Source organism: Macaca thibetana, chromosome 18 (assembly GCF_024542745.1).
Source record: "Macaca thibetana thibetana isolate TM-01 chromosome 18, ASM2454274v1, whole genome shotgun sequence".
Taxonomy (NCBI): domain Eukaryota; kingdom Metazoa; phylum Chordata; class Mammalia; order Primates; family Cercopithecidae; genus Macaca; species Macaca thibetana.
In genome coordinates this window covers 49,776,458-49,794,324 of record NC_065595.1, presented here as the reverse complement: position 1 = coordinate 49,794,324, position 17,867 = coordinate 49,776,458, and the positions used below count along the sequence as shown (strand labels likewise).

Genomic DNA, 17,867 nt, shown 5'->3' with positions numbered 1-17,867 from the left:
TAATATAGACATGGGTCTCTCCAAAAATACATGACAGTATAGACAGAGGTCTCTATAGACATACACGGTAGTACAGACATGGGCCTCTCGTTAGTTGTACACAGTGACCTCTTCATCAGCCATCTGACTGTTAACTTTCTTCTGGGTCTTTTGATGACACAGAATCAGCCCTTAATGGTGATGTCTATATATTCATCCATATTTTCAACTTATAATTTGTGCTTTTAGAATGTGTCTAAGAAGCTGTCCCCTAGCATTGAGTCATGACAATACGCACCTAGATGACTTTGGATTTAGAGATTTGGGGATAACTGACACCTTTTTAATGTTAAGTGACCCATCCATTCCTGAAGTCCAGAAAAAGAAAAACAATGTTTTTAGTTGAGGGTAAGGAAGTGATAAATGATCCTATAGCTGCCTCATGTGAGCGGATCAGACCGGTTCAAACCGGATCAGACTGGATGAAACCGGTTCAGACCGGATCAAAACGGATGGAACCGGATCAAACCGGATGGAACCCGATCAAACCAGCTCAAACTGGTTCAAACCGGATCAAACCGGCTCAAATCGGTTCAAACTGGATCAGACCGGATGAAACCGGTTCAGACCGGATCAAACCGGATGGAACCGGATCAAACCGGCTCAAACTGGATCAAACCGGTTCCAACCGACTCAAGCCAGTTCACACCGGATCAAACCGGATGGAACCGGATCAAACTGGCTCAAACTGGATCAAACCGGTTCCAACCGACTCAAGCCAGTTCACACCGGATCAAACCGGATGGAACCGGATCAAACCGGATGGAACCAGATCAAACCAGCTCAAACTGGTTCAAACCGGATCAAACTGGATCAAGCCGGTTCAAACCGGATCAAACCGGCTCAAACCGGTTCCAACCGGCTCAAGCCGGCTCAAACCGGATCAAACCGGCTCAAACCGGTTCCAACCGGTTCAGACCGGATCAAACCGAATGGAACTGGATCAAACCGGCTCAAACTGTTCAAACCGGTTCAAAACGGATCAAACCGGCTCAAACCTGTTCAAACCAGATCAGATCAGATGATACCAGTTCAGACCGAATCAAACCAGATGGAACCGGATCAAACAAGCTCTAACTGGTTCAAACCGGATCAAACCGGCTCAAACTGGTTCAAACCGGATGAAACCGGTTGGGACCGGATCGAACCGGTTGGGACCGGATCAAAATGGATCAAACCGGTTCACACCGGATCAAAGCAGCTCTAACTGGTTCAAACCGGATCAAACCGGCTCAAACCGGTTCCAACCGGCTCAAGCCGGTTTAAACCGGATCAAACCGGATCAAACCAGATCAAACCGGTTCAGACAGGATCAAACCGGATGGAACCGGATCAAACCGGATCAAAAAGGTTCAAACCAGATCAAACCAGCTCCAACCGGTTCAAATCGGATCAAACCGGTTCAAACCGGTTCAGACAGGATCAAACCGGATGAAACCGGTTCAGACCGGATCAAACCGGATGGAACCGGATCAAACCGGCTCAAACTGGTTCAAACCCGATCGAACTGGCTCCAACCGGTTCTAACCGGATCAAACCGGATGGAACCGGATCAAACCGGCTCAAACTGGATCAAACAGGTTCCAACCGACTCAAGCCAGTTCAATACGGATCAAAGCGGCTCAAACCGGATCAAAGCGGATGGAACCGGATCAAACCGGCTCAAACTGGTTCAAACCGGTTCAAACCGGATCAAACCGGTTCAAACCGGATGTAACCGGATCAAACCGGTTCAGACTGGATCAAACCGGTTCAGACCGGTTCCAACCGGATCAAGCCGGTTCAAACCGGATCAAACCGGGTCAAACCGGATCAAGCCAGATCAAACCGGTTCAGACCGGATCAAACCGGATGGAACCGGATCAAACCGGATGGAACCCGATAAAACCAGCTCAAACTGGTTCAAACCGGATCAAACCGGCTCAAACCGGTTCAAACAGGATCAGACCGGATAAAACCGGTTCAGACCGCATCAAACCGGATGTAACCGGATCAAACCAGCTCAAACTGGTTCAAACCGGATCAAGCCGGTTCCAGCCGGATCAAGCCGGTTCCAACCGGCTCAAACCGGTTCAAACCGGCTCAAACCGGATCAAACCGGCTCAATCAGGTTCAGACCGGATCAAACCGGATGGAACCGGATCAAACCGGCTCAAACTGGTACAAACCGGATCAAACTGGCTCCAACCGGATCAAACCGGCTCCAACCGGTTCAAACTGGATCAAACTGGCTCCAACCGGATCAAACCGGTTCAGACTGGATCAAACCGTTTCCAACCGGCTCAAACCGGATGGAACCGGATCAAACCGGATCAAACCGGATGGAACTGGATCAAACCTGCGCAAACTGGTTCAAACCGGATCAAATTGGCTCAAACCGGCTCCAACCGGTTCAAACCGGATCAAACTGGTTCAAACCGGATCAAACTGGCTCCAACCGGATCAAACCGGTTCAGACTGGATCAAACCGGTTCCAACCGGCTCAAACCGGATGGAACCGGATCAAACCGGATGGAACCCGATCAAACCAGCTCAAACTGGTTCAAACTGGCTCAAACCGGATCAGACCGGATGAAACCGGTTCAGACCGGATCAAACAGGATGGAACCGGATCAAACCGGATCAAACTGGTTCAAACCGAACCAAACTGGTTCAAACCGTACCACACCAGCTCCTACCGGTTCAAACCGGATCAAACTGGTTCAAACCGTATCAAACCGGTTCAAAACGGTTCAGACTGGATCAAACCGGTTCCAACCGGCTCAAACCGGATGGAACCAGATGAAACCGGATGGAACCCGATCAAACCAGATCAAACTGGTTCAAACCGGATCAAACCGGCTCAAACCGGTTCAAACCGGATCAGACCGGATGAAACCGGTTCAGACCAGATCAAACCGGATGGAACCGGATAAAACTGGTTCAAACCGGTTCAAACCGGCTCAAACCGGTTCAAACCGGATGTAACCAGATCAAACCGGATCAAACCGGTTCAGATCGGTTCCATCCGGCTCAAGCCGGTTCAAACCGGATCAAACCGGATTCAGCCGGCTCAAACCGGCTCAAACCGAATCAGACCGGATGAAACCGGTTCAGACCGGATCAAACCGGATGGAACCGGATAAAACTGGTTCAAACCGGTTCAAACCGGCTCAAACCGGTTCAAACCGGATGTAACCAGATCAAACCGGATCAAACCGGTTCAGATCGGTTCCGTCCGGCTCAAGCCAGTTCAAACCGGATCAAACCGGATCCAGCCGGCTCAAACCGGTTCAAACCGGATCAGACCGGATGAAACCGGTTCAGACCAGATCAAACCGGATGGAACCGGCTCAAACCGGATCAAACCGGTTCAGACCGGTTCCAACCGGCTCAAGCCGGTTCAAACCGGATCAAACCGGATCAAAACGGTTCAGACCGGTTCCAACCGGCTCAAGTCGGTTCAAATCGGATCAAACCGGATCCAACCAGCTCAAACCGGTTCAAACCGGATCAGACCGGATGAAACCGGTTCAGACAGGATCAAACCGGATGGAACCAGATGAACTGTTTCAAACCCGATCAAACTGGCTCCAACCGGTTCAAACCGGATGGAACCGGATCAAACCGGCTCAAACTGGATCAAACCGGTTCCAACAGACTCAACCCAGTTCACACCGGATCAACCCGGATGGAACCGGATCAAACCGGATGGAACCAGGTCAAACCAGCTCAAACTGGTTCAAACCGGATCAAACCGGATCAAGCAGGTTCAAACCGGATCAAACCGGCGCAAACAGGTTCCAACCGGCTAAAGCCGGTTGAAACCGGATCAAACCGGATCAAATCGGATCAAACCGGATGGAACCGGATCAAACCAGCTCAAACTGGTTCAAACCGGATCAAACCGGATCAAACCGGCTCAAACCGGATCAAACCAGATCAAACCGGTTCAGACCGGATCAAACCGGATGGAACCGGATCAAACCGGATCAAACTGGTTCAAACCGGATCAAACCGGTTCAGACTGGATCAAACCGGTTCCAACCGGCTCAAGCCGGTTCCAACCGGATCAAACCGGATGGAACCGGATCAAACCGGATGGAACCCGATCAAACCAGCTCAAACTGGTTCAAACCGGATCAAACCGGTTCAAACCGGCTCAAACCGGATCAAACCAGATCAAACCGGTTCAGACCGGATCAAACCGGATGGAACCGGATCAAACCGGATCAAACTGGTTCAAACCGGATCAAACCGGTTCAGACTGGATCAAACCGGTTCCAACCGGCTCAAGCCGGTGCCAACCGGATCAAACCGGATGGAACCGGATCAAACCGGATGGAACCCGATCAAACCAGCTCAAACTGGTTCAAACCGGATCAAACCGGATGGAACCCGATCAAACCAGCTCAAACTGGTTCAAACCGGATCAAACCGGTTCAAACCGGCTCAAACCGGATCAAACCAGATCAAACCGGTTCAGACCGGCTCAAACCGGATCAAACCAGATCAAACCGGTTCAGACCGGATCAAACCGGATGGAACCGGATCAAACCGGATCAAACTGGTTCAAACCGGATCAAACCGGTTCAGACTGGATCAAACCGGTTCCAACCGGCTCAAGCCGGTTCCAACCGGATCAAACCGGATGGAACCGGATCAAACCGGATGGAACCCGATCAAACCAGCTCAAACTGGTTCAAACCGGATCAAACCGGTTCAAACCGGTTCAGACTGGATCAAACCGGTTCCAACCGGATCAAACCGGATGGAACCGGATCAAACCGGATGGAACCGGATCAAACCGGATGGAACCCGATCAAACCAGCTCAAACTGGTTCAAACCGGATCAAACCGGTTCAAACCGGTTCAGACTGGATCAAACCGGTTCCAACCGGATCAAACCGGATGGAACCGGATCAAACCGGATGGAACCCGATCAAACCCGCTCAAACCGCTTCAAACCGGATCAGACCGGATGAAACCGGTTTAGACCGGATCAAACCAGATGGAACCGCATCAAACCGGCTCAAACCAGATGGAACCGGATCAAACCGGATGGAACCCGATCAAACCCGCTCAAACCGGATCAAACCGGTTCAGACTGGATCAAACCGGTTCAGGCCGGTTCCAACCGGATCAAGCCGGTTCAAACCGGATCAAACCGCGTCAAACCGGATCAAGCCAGATCAAACCGGTTCAGACCGGATCAAACCGGCTCAATCCGGATCAAGCCAGATCAAACCGGTTCAAACCGGCTCAAACCGGATCAAGCCAGATCAAACCAGTTCAGACCGGATCAAACCGGATGGAACCGGATCAAAGCGGATGGAACCCGATAAAACCAGCTCAAACTGGTTCAAACCGGATCAAACCGGATCAAACCGGATGTAACCGGATCAAATCGGTTCAGACTGGATCAAACCGGTTCAGACCGGTTCCAACCGGATCAAGCCGGTTCAAACCAGATCAAACCGGCTCAAACCGGATCAAGCCAGATCAAACCGTTTCAGACCAGATCAAACCGGATGGAACCGGATCAAAACGGATCAAACTGGTTCAAACCGGATCAAGCCAGCTCAGACCGGTTCCAGCCGGCTCAGACCGGATCAAACTGGATGGGACTGAATCAAACCAGATGAAACTGGATCAAACCTACTCAGACTGGATCAGAACGGATCAAGCCGGATGGAACCAGATCAAACCGGATGGGACCGGATCATACCAGATCAAACCGGTTCCAACCGGCTCAGGCCGGTTCAAACCGGATCAAACCGGATCAGACCGGATGGAACGGGTTCAGACCGGATCAGACCGGTTGAAACCGGTTCAGACCGGATCAAAACGGATGGAACCGGATCAAACCGGCTCAAACTGGTTCAAACCAGATCAAACCGGCTCAAACCGGTTCAAACCGCATCAAACCGGTTCAGACCAGATCAGACCGGATGAAACCGGATCAGACCGGATGAGACCGGTTCAGACCGCATCAAACCGGTTGGTGCCGGATCAAACCGGTTCAAACCGGATGAAACTGGTTCAAACCGGATGAAACCGGATCAAACCGGTTCAGACTGGATCAGACAGGATCAAGCCGGATGGAACCGGCTCCAACCGGATGGGACCGGATCAAGCCGGTTCCAACCGGATCAAACCGGATGAAACCAGATCGAACCGGTTCACACCGGATCAAACCGTATCAGACCGGATTGAACCGGATCAAACCGGTTCAGACCGGATCAAACCGGATGGAACCGGATCAAAAAACCGGATCAAACCGAACGAACCGGCTGAAGCCGGATCAAACCGGATCGAACCAGAAGAAACCGGATCGAACCGGATCGAACCGGATGAAACAGAATCAAACCGGATCCAAACGGAACTAACCGGATTAAACCGGATCAAACCGGATCGGACCAGATGAAACCAGATCGAACCGGATGAAACCGGATCGAACCGGATGGAACTGGATCAAACCGGCTTGAACTGGATAAAACCGGATCGGACCGGATCGAACCGGACCAAACCCGACCAGACCAGACGAGACCAGATCAGACCAGAGCAGACCAGACCAAAACGGACTAGACTAGGCGAGACCAGATCAGACCACACCGAACCGGACCAGACAAAACGAGATCAGACGAGACCAAATCAGACCAGACCAGACCAAACCGGACCAGTCCAGACGAGACCAGATCAGACCAAACCGGACCAGACCAGACTAATCCGGACCAGATCAGACTAGACCAAACCGGACCAGACCAGACCAGACCAAATCGGACCAGACCAGACCAGACCAGACTAAACCGGACCAGATCAGACTAGACCAAACCGGACCAGACCAGACCAGACCAAATCGGACCAGACCGGATAAAACCGGATCAAACCGGATAAAACCGGGTCAAACCGGACCGGACTGGACCAAACCAGATCAGACTGGTCAAACCGGATAAAACTGGATCTGACCAGACCAAAACGGATGAAACCAGACCAGACTGGACCAAACCAGATAAAACCGGATCAAACTGGATAAAACCGGACCAGACCGGATCCAACTGGATCAGACCGGATCGAACTGGATCGGACAGGATAAAACCGGATCGGACCGGATAAAACCGGATCAAACTGGACCGAGCCGGACCAAACCGGATCGGACCAGATCAAACCAGATAAAACCGGATAAAAGCGGACCAAACCGGATAAAACCGGACTAATCCGGATAAAACCGGATCAAACTGGATAAAACCGGACCAGACAGGATCGAACCGGATCAGACCGGATAAAACCGGATAAAACCGGATCAGACCGGATGAGACCAGACCGCACCGGACCAGACCAGACCAAACCGGACCAAACCGGACCAAACCGGGCCACACCGGACCAGACCAGACCAAACCAGACCAAACCGGATCAGACCAAACCGGACCAGACCGGACCAAACCAAACCGGACCAGACCAGACCAGATCAGACTAGACCAAACCGGATCAGACCAGACCAGACTAGACCAGATCAGCCTAGACCAAACCGGACCAGACCACACCAAACCAGACCAGACTAGACCAGACCAAACCTGAGCACAACAGACCAGATTACACCAGACCAGACTGGACTAAACCAGATCAGACCAGAGCAGACTAGTCCAGACCAGATCATGCCAGACTAGACTAGACCAGACCAGACCAGGCTAGATCAGACCAGACCATACTAAATCATATTAGACCAGACCAGAGTCCCTTCTACTTAGCTCTTAGAGCCTGTGATAAGGTGCAGGACTCAGGGCAAAATCAGACCCTACATCATCATCATTATTGAACTATTGCCAATATTTACAAATCAGATTTTACCCCCAAATCTAATTTTCTAACTTCTCTAGAAACAGGAAGCCCTGGAAAAACTGAGCCCACATTTCCCCATGACAAGCATCGGCCTCAGCTGGGCAGCTGCTGTCCCTCAGCAGGCCACACTCTCTATTTCATCCTAGCCCCCGCTATTCCCTGCTGTCTGGAACCAGCTTGCTTCACTGGTCCCCACCAGCCCCCGTGGGCATGTGACGTAGGGCTTCTTGCTGAAGTCAAAAGATGGATGAGAGACCCAGTAGTTCTGCTACTTCCCACTCATCATTTCAACTGCCTCTGGAAACGCTCATGTGAGCCAATCCAGGTGGAACATGAGGCACCTGTGAAAATGCGAGTTGCAGGAGAAGGTGTGAACCCAGAATCCAGCCTCAAAGGCATCGGGAAAAAGCCCAGGAGCCAGGGATGGCCCAGGGTCTCCACTCCACTTGTCTCTGCTTGGGCGCACCTCTTGTGGACACATTCACCTGCCTCAAAGGCACAAAGCCAGGTCATCTCCCTCCAGGGAACCCCTTCCTCTCCTGTCACTGTCCAGAGTCATCCTTTCTCCACCTGGCTGAGCAGGGCTGGGAGGTAGGAGTGCATGGGGTGACATGGGGCTTTCTCCACCCAGTGCACTCTATGCAGAAGGCCCACAGACAACTGTCACTTCATCAAAAGCCTCACACCTCTCCTTCCATGGACCCAGCCCCATTTTCTCCCACAAACAGCCTTTGCTCACCTGAGACCCTAGGCAGGCAGTGGCACAGGACTCTCCCCTCCTGGAAGGTGGAGGCTGCTGTTATTAGTGTGCCAGGGACTCTTCTGCTGGAAAGGGTGCCAGGTCCAGTTGGCTCAAGCCCAAGCCTCCTGATCCCAGACCCCTCCCAACTGAAATCCCCTCGCCCACCAGCTGACAGCCTGTGGGTCAACAGAAGGTTTGAGAATTATCCCCTGACAGCACTTCAGCTTCATAGCCACCATTACAGAGCAATGGGGAGAGCCTCCCTGTGCACGGATTTCATAACCAGTCATTGGGTTAGAGCAAATCAGTGGTTTAAATATTTGGCCCTGCTGGCACTGGGAAGTGTGTGTGTCCATGGAAAACTTCATGGTAAACCCACAAAGGCTGTGGGGACCAAGCAGAGAATGCTTTGCCGCTGAGGGCTGCGAACTGGGGAGCGGAAAAGCCTGACCTGCCTGGGGAGGGCCCTAGCATTTTCTGACCTGCACCTGAACCCACAAATGACCACCCAGCATGCTGGCACAGTACCCTCACGTGTGGCCAGTGTCTGAGGGTTCAGGGCAAGGCGGGCACAGGACTGTGGGTGGGATGGCTGGGCAACAGCCACCTACATAAGAAAAAAAGCGAAAGAAAATTCATCATTTCCATCAGGCAGTGGTCAGGCCAGTTGAGTTTAGTGAATAAAAGAAGGTTTTTACCTTAAGCATCAATGTTTGTGTTTCTTTCAACACTCTTCTATATTGTGGTTTAAATTACATTGCTTTTTCAAAAGCTGTAATGATTGAATTAGTCAGTGTCATTTTGTTTGCATGTGACAGAATCCCCACTTGAACTTGCTCAGGAAAGAGGATGGCTGTTAGACTGAGGACGTTATGCTGAGTGCAATGAGGCAGCCTCCAAAGGACAAACAATGCCCAGCTCCACCGTACGAAGCACTAGCATAGCCAAACTCACAGGGACACACAGTGGAAGAGTGGGTGCCAGGGGCTGGGGAGAGGGCATGGGGAGTTTAATGGGGACAGAATTTCAGGTTTGCAAGATGAAAAGAGTTATGGAGCTAAACGGTGGTGATGTTTGCACAACAGCGTGAATGCACTAAGTGCCACTGAACTGCACACTTAAAAATTAAGATGGTGAATTTTATGTTATATGTATTTTGTGATACATTGTTTTTTTTTTGAGACGAAATCTTGCTCCGTCACCCAAGCTGGAATGCAATGGTGCGTTCTCGGCTCACTGCAAACTCTGCCTAGTGAGTTCAAGCAATTCTCCTGCCTCAGCCTCCCGAGTGGCTGGGATTACAGGTACCCACAACCACACCCAGCTAATTTTTATATTTTTAGTAGAGACAGAGTTTCACCATGTTGGCCAGGCTGGTCTCAAACTCCTGACCTCAGGTAATCCACCTGCCTTGGCCTCCCAAAGTGCTGGGATTACACGTGTGCACCACCACGCCCAGCCTATCACAATTTTTAAAAATTAAAAAATAAATAAGGCCAGGTTCAGTGGCTCACACCTATAATTCCAGCACTTTGTTGCTGTCGTTGTTGGGTTTTTAATTACTGACTCAACCTTATTACTTGTTACTGACCAGTTTGTATTTTCTATTTTTCATAAATCAATTTTGGTAGATAATATGTTTCTAGGACTTTATCTATTTTTTTCTGGTTAAGCAATGTGTTGTCATATAACTGTTCCAGAAGTCTAAGACCCTTTGTATTTGGGGAGTATCAGTTGTAAAATCTCCTTTTTATTTATAATTTTATCTATTTGAATCTTTTCTGTTTTTCATACACTTACTAATGATTTGTCAATTTGTTTATCTTAAAAAAAAAAAAAAATTCTTGGCCGGGCATGGTGGCTCACACCTATAATCCCAGCAATCTGGGAGGCCAAAATGGGCAGATCACAAAGTCAAGAGATCAAAACCATCCTGGCTAATATGGTGAAACCCCGTCTCTAGGAAAAATACAAAAAATTAGCAGGGCGTTGTGGTGGGCACCTGTAGTCCCAGTTACTTGGTAGGCTGAGACAGGAGAATGGTGTGAATCCGGGAGGTGGAACTTGAAGTGAACCAAGATCGAGCCACTGCACTCTAGCCTGGGCGACAGAGCAAGACACCGTCTCAAAAAAAAAACACAAAAAAAACCTCTTAGTTTTGTTAATCTTTTCTACTATTTTTCTAGCCTCTTTTCTTTGGTTTTGCTCTGCTGTTTATTATTATTTTCCTTCTGTTAATATTGGAATTAGAATGTTCCTTTTCTAGTTCCTTGGGGTAAAATAATAGGTTATTTCAGTTATTTCTTTTTTTCTTATTGTAGTCATTTATTGCTACAAAATTCCTTCTTAGTACTGATTTTACTGCATTCCCTAAGTTTTGATATGTTGTGTTTCTGTTTTCATTTGTCTCCAGTTTTTTTTTTTAATTTCTTTTGTATTTCTACTTTGATTCATTTGTTCTTCAGGAGTGCATTCTTTAATTTTCACATATTTGTGAACTTTCTATTTTTCTCCTGTTATTTATTTCTAGTTTCATAGCATTGTAATTATAAGAGATACTTGATAGGATTTCAATCTTCTTAAATTGTTAAAACTTGCTGTGATCTATCACCTGGATTCCTTAGCTTTTGTGAAGGATTTTTCATGCATAAATGGTTATTCAAATTGATGGTTCTGTTAGGGAATGAGCACTGGAGAGTTTTATTCTGCCGTCTTCCTGTCACTCCAAAATCTCTTCAATTTCTCAATAATGTTTTAACAAAAGGCTCAATATTTGTATTTTATGATGAAACATGCAAATTATATAGCCAGTCCTGTCTGTGAAAGTCCTGGAGTTCTAGCCCCACCATTCAGCATACACTATTTGCATCACAACTCCTTTTATTAACGTTGCAAAGCACTTGCCTTCTATGTTTCATATTAGTCGTTTCTTTATGTTCTCCCTATGACATTAATGTTCACCAAGTTTTCACTCTGCTGTCAGATTTTATCTTTATTCTTTTGGAGAAGTCATGATACCTATCATTATTTTATTTTTAGTTCACAGACCAAGCTGATACATAACCTGAAATAGTTTGGCAACTTTATTTTTGACTTGAAGATACAGACTCTTTGGACATTTTTTAAAAGTACTCTAGCTTAGAACAAAGGCTCTCATAGTAGAAGTTTTGATCAAATATACCTTGATATTGTAAAGGTCCCTGAGGCAAAAAAAAAAAAAAAAAAAAAAAAAAGGTGTGTAATTTCCAAGTGGAAAAGATTTCTAGCTTATAAATTTCTTTCCTATCCTAAAAAGCATCTAGTACCTTTTAGCTTTAGGAAGCACACCATTTTGTCCACAATGTATAGACATACCTCACTTCCAGAGAAGGTGCCTGCTTCAGAGTAAGTGTAGGATAATTGAAAGTTTACAAATTAGCACATTTCATTGCTTTAAAGTGTCAACTCAGACATAGGAGGTAGAATACCATAAGAAATAATTTAAACTTAATTATTTAAAAGAAGACATAATTCTACAAGTTTTTAAAAACCTTTAGACCCATGTCTCAAGATTTAATCTTCTATTTAATTTATCTGACAACAATGCTATAGTAGAAGTGAAATAAGCCAGTTTTTAAAACTAGTGAAACTGTTCACATTAGGGGATATTTTAGACACATTAAAATCAGATTCACCTTTTCTGGTCTAAAAACAAAACAAAATCCAACAGAATACTTGAAGAATTGTGAGGAAATAGTAGACATATTGTGTATTTCATAATTAGCTTAAAGTTTGCTTTAACATTTTAAGGTGTGTTTTTTTCTTTCTTCACAACATTCATTGACTCTATTTAGCCAACATTTAATACAATTATTTCAAGTTTATCAGGCAATAAACTTTGGTGAAGTTTCTTTGAATTTGAAATAAGTGAGTAAAAAATGGAGCATTAAATATGTATTATTTGTCATCTAGACTTAGAAAAACATGGAATCCTTTACTACTGGTTTTCAAATTAGACCTCTGCTAAGTAACTTCTATCGACTTGTTTTAAAACAGTGTGTAGACCTGTAAAACTTCCAAAACACTTTACTGAAAAAAAAATGAATGGAGTTACTGTTTGGGCAAACTGACCTCTTTGGTTAAACAATTAAATCCAACTTCTAGGAGTCTCTTGAATATTATAATTTTTTAAAAAATTAAGTCCATAAAATTTCACTTCAGAGTGCTTAAATTCTGCAGCCCTGAGTTAGGATCTGAAGATTAATGAGATAGTTTATCGTCACTAACTAGCCCACAAGAGAATGAATACTAATTAATTCATCATCAACAAAACTACCCCAAATGAGGACAGCCATAGAGAAAACACATAGCTGTACTATTACCTAAAATATTAAGACAGTATAATTGAGTGTTTTCAATATTGACTGCACATCAGAGTAACCTACATATGTGTGCAGAGGTTATGGGTGTGAAGACCAGGGGTGAAAAATTACCAGTGCATGAGGAGTCCTACCCTCAGAATTTCTGATTTATTTGGTTCTGGTGGAGCTGGGAACTGGGTATATTGAAAGCATCCCAAGTATTTTTAATTGGCGCTTTGGTGGATAAAATTATTTTTTTCAATTTATCACCAAGAATGTTAATACAGCCTCAGACAAATGAGTAATGGATTCATTGTAGCTGCACCTATAGATTTGCATGAAAAGTCTCAATATCATTTTTCCATGTGAAAGAAGTTTTGTTTTACGCTAAAATAAATGTGGGGCACTTTCCTTAAAACAGAGCCCTGAATTGTGGTGGTGAAGGTTCTGTTTGCTTTGTTTCACTTTGTGTTTCATCCGTGGGCATGATAATTACAGCTGAGTCCCAGCAGCATATGGCAGTGGGCTGGGGAGAAGAAAACCAAATGAGGACAAAAGCACAAATACAAAAATAAACATAAGTCAAGTTTGTGCTGCTGGATAGTTTTCTTTCATCTTTCTGTGAGGTTAATTAACTGCACAGTATGTCTTTGCCACTCTGATGCATCCAAAGCATCCCAGAAGGCTCCTCCTCCACAATCTAAATTATAATGATGCCTGACGGTTGCAGAATTTTTAGTTTAACTAGAATGTACCGAATCATTCTGGACAATGCAAAAGTGAACCTTAACCATTATCCATATTATAAACTGAATTTCCATTGCAGGATCTTACTGAGGCCAAGAGCTGGTGCTGACAGATTCAACAACACACGTTCTGCACTCCGGCTGTGAGAGGTCCTACCCCACACTATATCAAACCTACCAAACACCCCCATCAATCACATTAAAATTGCTTCAAAAGTTTTTACAAGGAGTATTATAAATTTGCTTTTAAAACTATCTGCCTGTGAGCCCTTCATTTCATTATAATTGACCATATTTATCTTCAACTTTGAAGAATTGAAAAAAAAATTATCCCATAGATTGTTTTCAAATTATGAAGATGAGAAGTTACCTTTTGTGAACACCTAACTAAACATTATTTGGTTTCTTTAGAGTTTTGTCCTTCAGTTTTACATCAAACATTTCTTTTCTAGTCCAAGATATTAGATATTATCATAGTCCTCTAACATCTCTTAAGCCCTAGACTTGTGCCTAAGTGTCTGATGAATAAATAAGACCTTGGTGCCTCAACTCGAAGATTCCAATGAGAGACTGAATCCACAAAAGGAGAGTGGACAGAACATATGTGACAACAGAACTCTGAGCTACAATTCCTGCAACAGCCAGCCCAGAGCAGACAGGACTAGTCATGGCCTGCCAGCTACTCTATTCCTCCTTTCCCTCCAATCAGAACTTGCTTCAAGCCTTCCCTTTTTCCTCTGTAAAGCTTATTTCCCTATCTGCCTTTGAGTCTCTGCCAAACGCCAGTGATTATGGCTGATTCCCTTGCTACAGCAAGTACTGAGTCAATAGCTTTGCTTATTTTCATTCAACTAGTCTTCCTTTATTTCCATGCCAGCAAGGAAATATGGGAAAGGAGCTGATGACTGACTCCACATCTGACTTCTAATGATGTCTTTCATTCCAGCTTGCATTTAGAGGTCTACATGACATTATACACCTAATGAAGAGAGAGGGAATCAGCAGTTTACACTGCAGAGACTAAAGAATTTGGTAATTCAATACCATAGCAGTATAGTCCATTCTGATTGATAAAATATTGGTACAATTTTAAAATAATAAAGTTTTTAATAATCATTTTTAGAAGCAGACTAATCTGCAAAGAGGTGGCCTTTATGCAAAAGGCCACATAAGCCCTGGTCAAAGGTAAGAATCATTTAGGATCATTCAAATCCAACTAGGAGTAGCAATACAAGGAGATTTCTGTTAGTCTCATGGGTGTCAAAATTATTTCTCTTTCTTGAGAATATAAAAAAAAAAAAACCCTAGAGCTACAATAAGTTATGTTAGTGAACATAATTAAATAAAACTGTACAATATTGACTCCCAATAGCCTTACCTTTATTTGCTACCTTCAGCTGTAGAGTTTTTCTCTTTCCTTCACAGACGTCAACAGCATAATATAGGAAATCAGCAATTTAAAAATAGTCCATTTTATTATTGATGCAAAGACAAACCAGTGAGGACAGAAACATATATCTGAATTTCAAGTATGCAAAGCTCTCTAATTAAAATTCAAGATCATACTTAATCATCCAGATTTCCCAATTGTGTAAGTAGTGCTCTAGAATTAGGGCAGTCTCGACTCACTATAGCATCTTTTACTGTTCTCATTGGATGACTGAAATACTATGGCCAGAAACAAACAGAGGAAAATGAGTGTATGTGTATGTGTATGGATGTATGTTTGTGTGTATTCCGAAGAACCGTATTCCTATTGTTTCTACATGCCCTGATCTTAAGTGTTCTCATCTCTCTCTCTCTCTCTCACACACACACGTACACATGCACATACACACACACATGCACACACACACACAACTATAGGAGGCGATGATTATGTGAATTAGCTTGATTGTAGTAATTATTTCACAATGTATATATACATCAAAACATCATGTTGAATATCTTAAATTTTTTACAATTTCAGTTTGTCAGTTGTACCTCAATAAAGCTCAGAAAAAATAAAATAAATTTATTAATATTATAAATATATGGCAGTAAAATATATAGACTATTTTCATGTATGATAAATATATATTTTAACATTTAATCATTGATAAAACATTAATAATAAATAAAGTTATGAATGAGACTGAAATAGCTACAGTCTATAAAATACAGTTTTCAATGCTACCATGTAGTTTTTAGGCAAAATTTCTATGAAGTATGCTCAAGTGTGTTAGCCAACTGCCAAGATGGCCCTCCAAGATTCACATATTCTGGAATGTACTTCCAGTTGTATGCTTTCACACATTTTACTGGGGTTGGCCTGTGTGACCAATAGAATAAGGCAGAAGTAATGAAGAATGATGATGTGTCACACCCAAGATTAAGTATGAAAGTCACTGTGATTCTCTCTCATCACTTGATGTGGGGAAAGCCAGCTGCCATGTCCTGAACATTACTATGGAGAGTTCCATTTAGCAAGAAACAGAGGCCATGATTGAGTAGTGTTGGAGATAATTCGGCAGGGTCCTAATACCAGGACTATGTTTACATTCAAGTTAAACCAAATTAATTAAATTTTATTTCTTCAAAGTAGGGATCCTTTTGTGTAAGAAAATAATTGAAATTTCTACTTATGTAAAATTTAAGTTTCTACACTTAAAACTCCTATCTTGACCATGCTAATAAGGATGCTGAATATTGGATCAACATTTTTCCCTTTTGAGTAGCACTATGTATTTATCCTTTGATTAACTTTCCCATCATTCATGTTTAATTCTAATGTCAAAATTAAAAGTATATATCTGTATGCAAAACAGAGACTATAAATCTAATTTTCATTATGATTACCAAAGTTATCTGAAACTTTTTAAAAGGAGGAGACAAATTTGTACAGTCAAAGAAAAACCCCTTCTCCAAATACACCTCTCTTCCAGCAGCCACTGTTGATACCTCCACTAAAACATGCAAATCTTCCTTAATGTCAAGTGTGATGGTGATTTGTCAGCTTTGATCTCAGCTGATCCCTTTGCAACACTGACCCCCTGACTACTCCTTAGAAAATGTTTGCTCTTTCAGCTACATTGCCTGTGCTTTCTGCAGTTTCTCCACTTATATTTTTATCTCTTCTAGATCAGTCCTCTTAGCTGGTTTCTTTTTTCTTTATCACTCACGAATTGAGTTGCTCCAGAGATCTGCCTTCATCTGACATTTCTTTCCAACCTTTACTGTATAACCTCATTCCATAATTTCGACTCATTTTTGCTGGTCACCTCCATGTTTCTATCTTCCAGGATATGTTAATTATCTCCTGTGCCCCATCCTCCTCTCCTCACTCAGCAAATTTCTAGGGTTATTATCTTTGAAGGGATATCTGCTGCACATTTATAACGCCATAACCCACAAGAACTTAAATTCAGCATATCAAGCACGATCTCATTTTCATACCATACCTGTAGCATCTCCTCATCAGAGTGTCCTGTTTTAATAAATCATGATGCCTCTTACCTAGTTACTAAATATGGAGGTTTTCTGTGTTTCTCCTCTCCCTGCACTCTCTGAATAAGAGACTATTCTAGCACTCTACTTCCTAGCATTTCTTCAAGTTATTCTCATTTTTTGCCATTGTACTTTCCTTAGTTTGTAATTTATTATTTCTTGCCAAGATCTCTATATTGACTTTCCAGTTAGAGTCCCTACCTCCAATTAGTGTCATGGTAGGCAGAATAATGGCCCTCCAAAGATGCCCATGACCTATTTCTTGTAACTTGTGGATATGTTACCTTATATAAGAAAAGGACTTTGCCGGTGTGATTAAGGTTAAAGACTTCAGAATAAGGAGATTATCATGGATTTTCTGGATAGACTCAATCAAATCCCATGAGTCCTGAGTTTAAGCAGCAACATTTCCTGGATGCAATCAAAAGAGTTGTGAGAACATAAGAAGGGTCACGGAGATGAAATTTTGCTGTCATTGAAGAGGGAGGAAGGGGCAAGAAGCCAAGGACCATAGCTGCCTCCTAGGAGCTGGAAGTCAAGGAAGCAGATTTTTCCATAGAGCTTCCAGAAAGAAACACAGTCTGCTGACACCTTGATTTTAGCCCAGTGAGTCCTGTGTCCATCTTCTGATCTATAGAATTAAATAATAAACATAAATAAATAAAATATTTTCATATGTAATGTATATGAAATATA

At 44.1% G+C, this 17,867-nt stretch overlaps 1 protein-coding gene across 7 annotated transcripts in view; it reads left to right on the top strand.

The window, feature by feature from the left end:
• TTR (transthyretin) overlaps positions 1 to 17,867 on the top strand; it is a 1,143,467-nt gene that overhangs the window by 503,605 nt on the left and 621,995 nt on the right. The window lies entirely within an intron of this gene.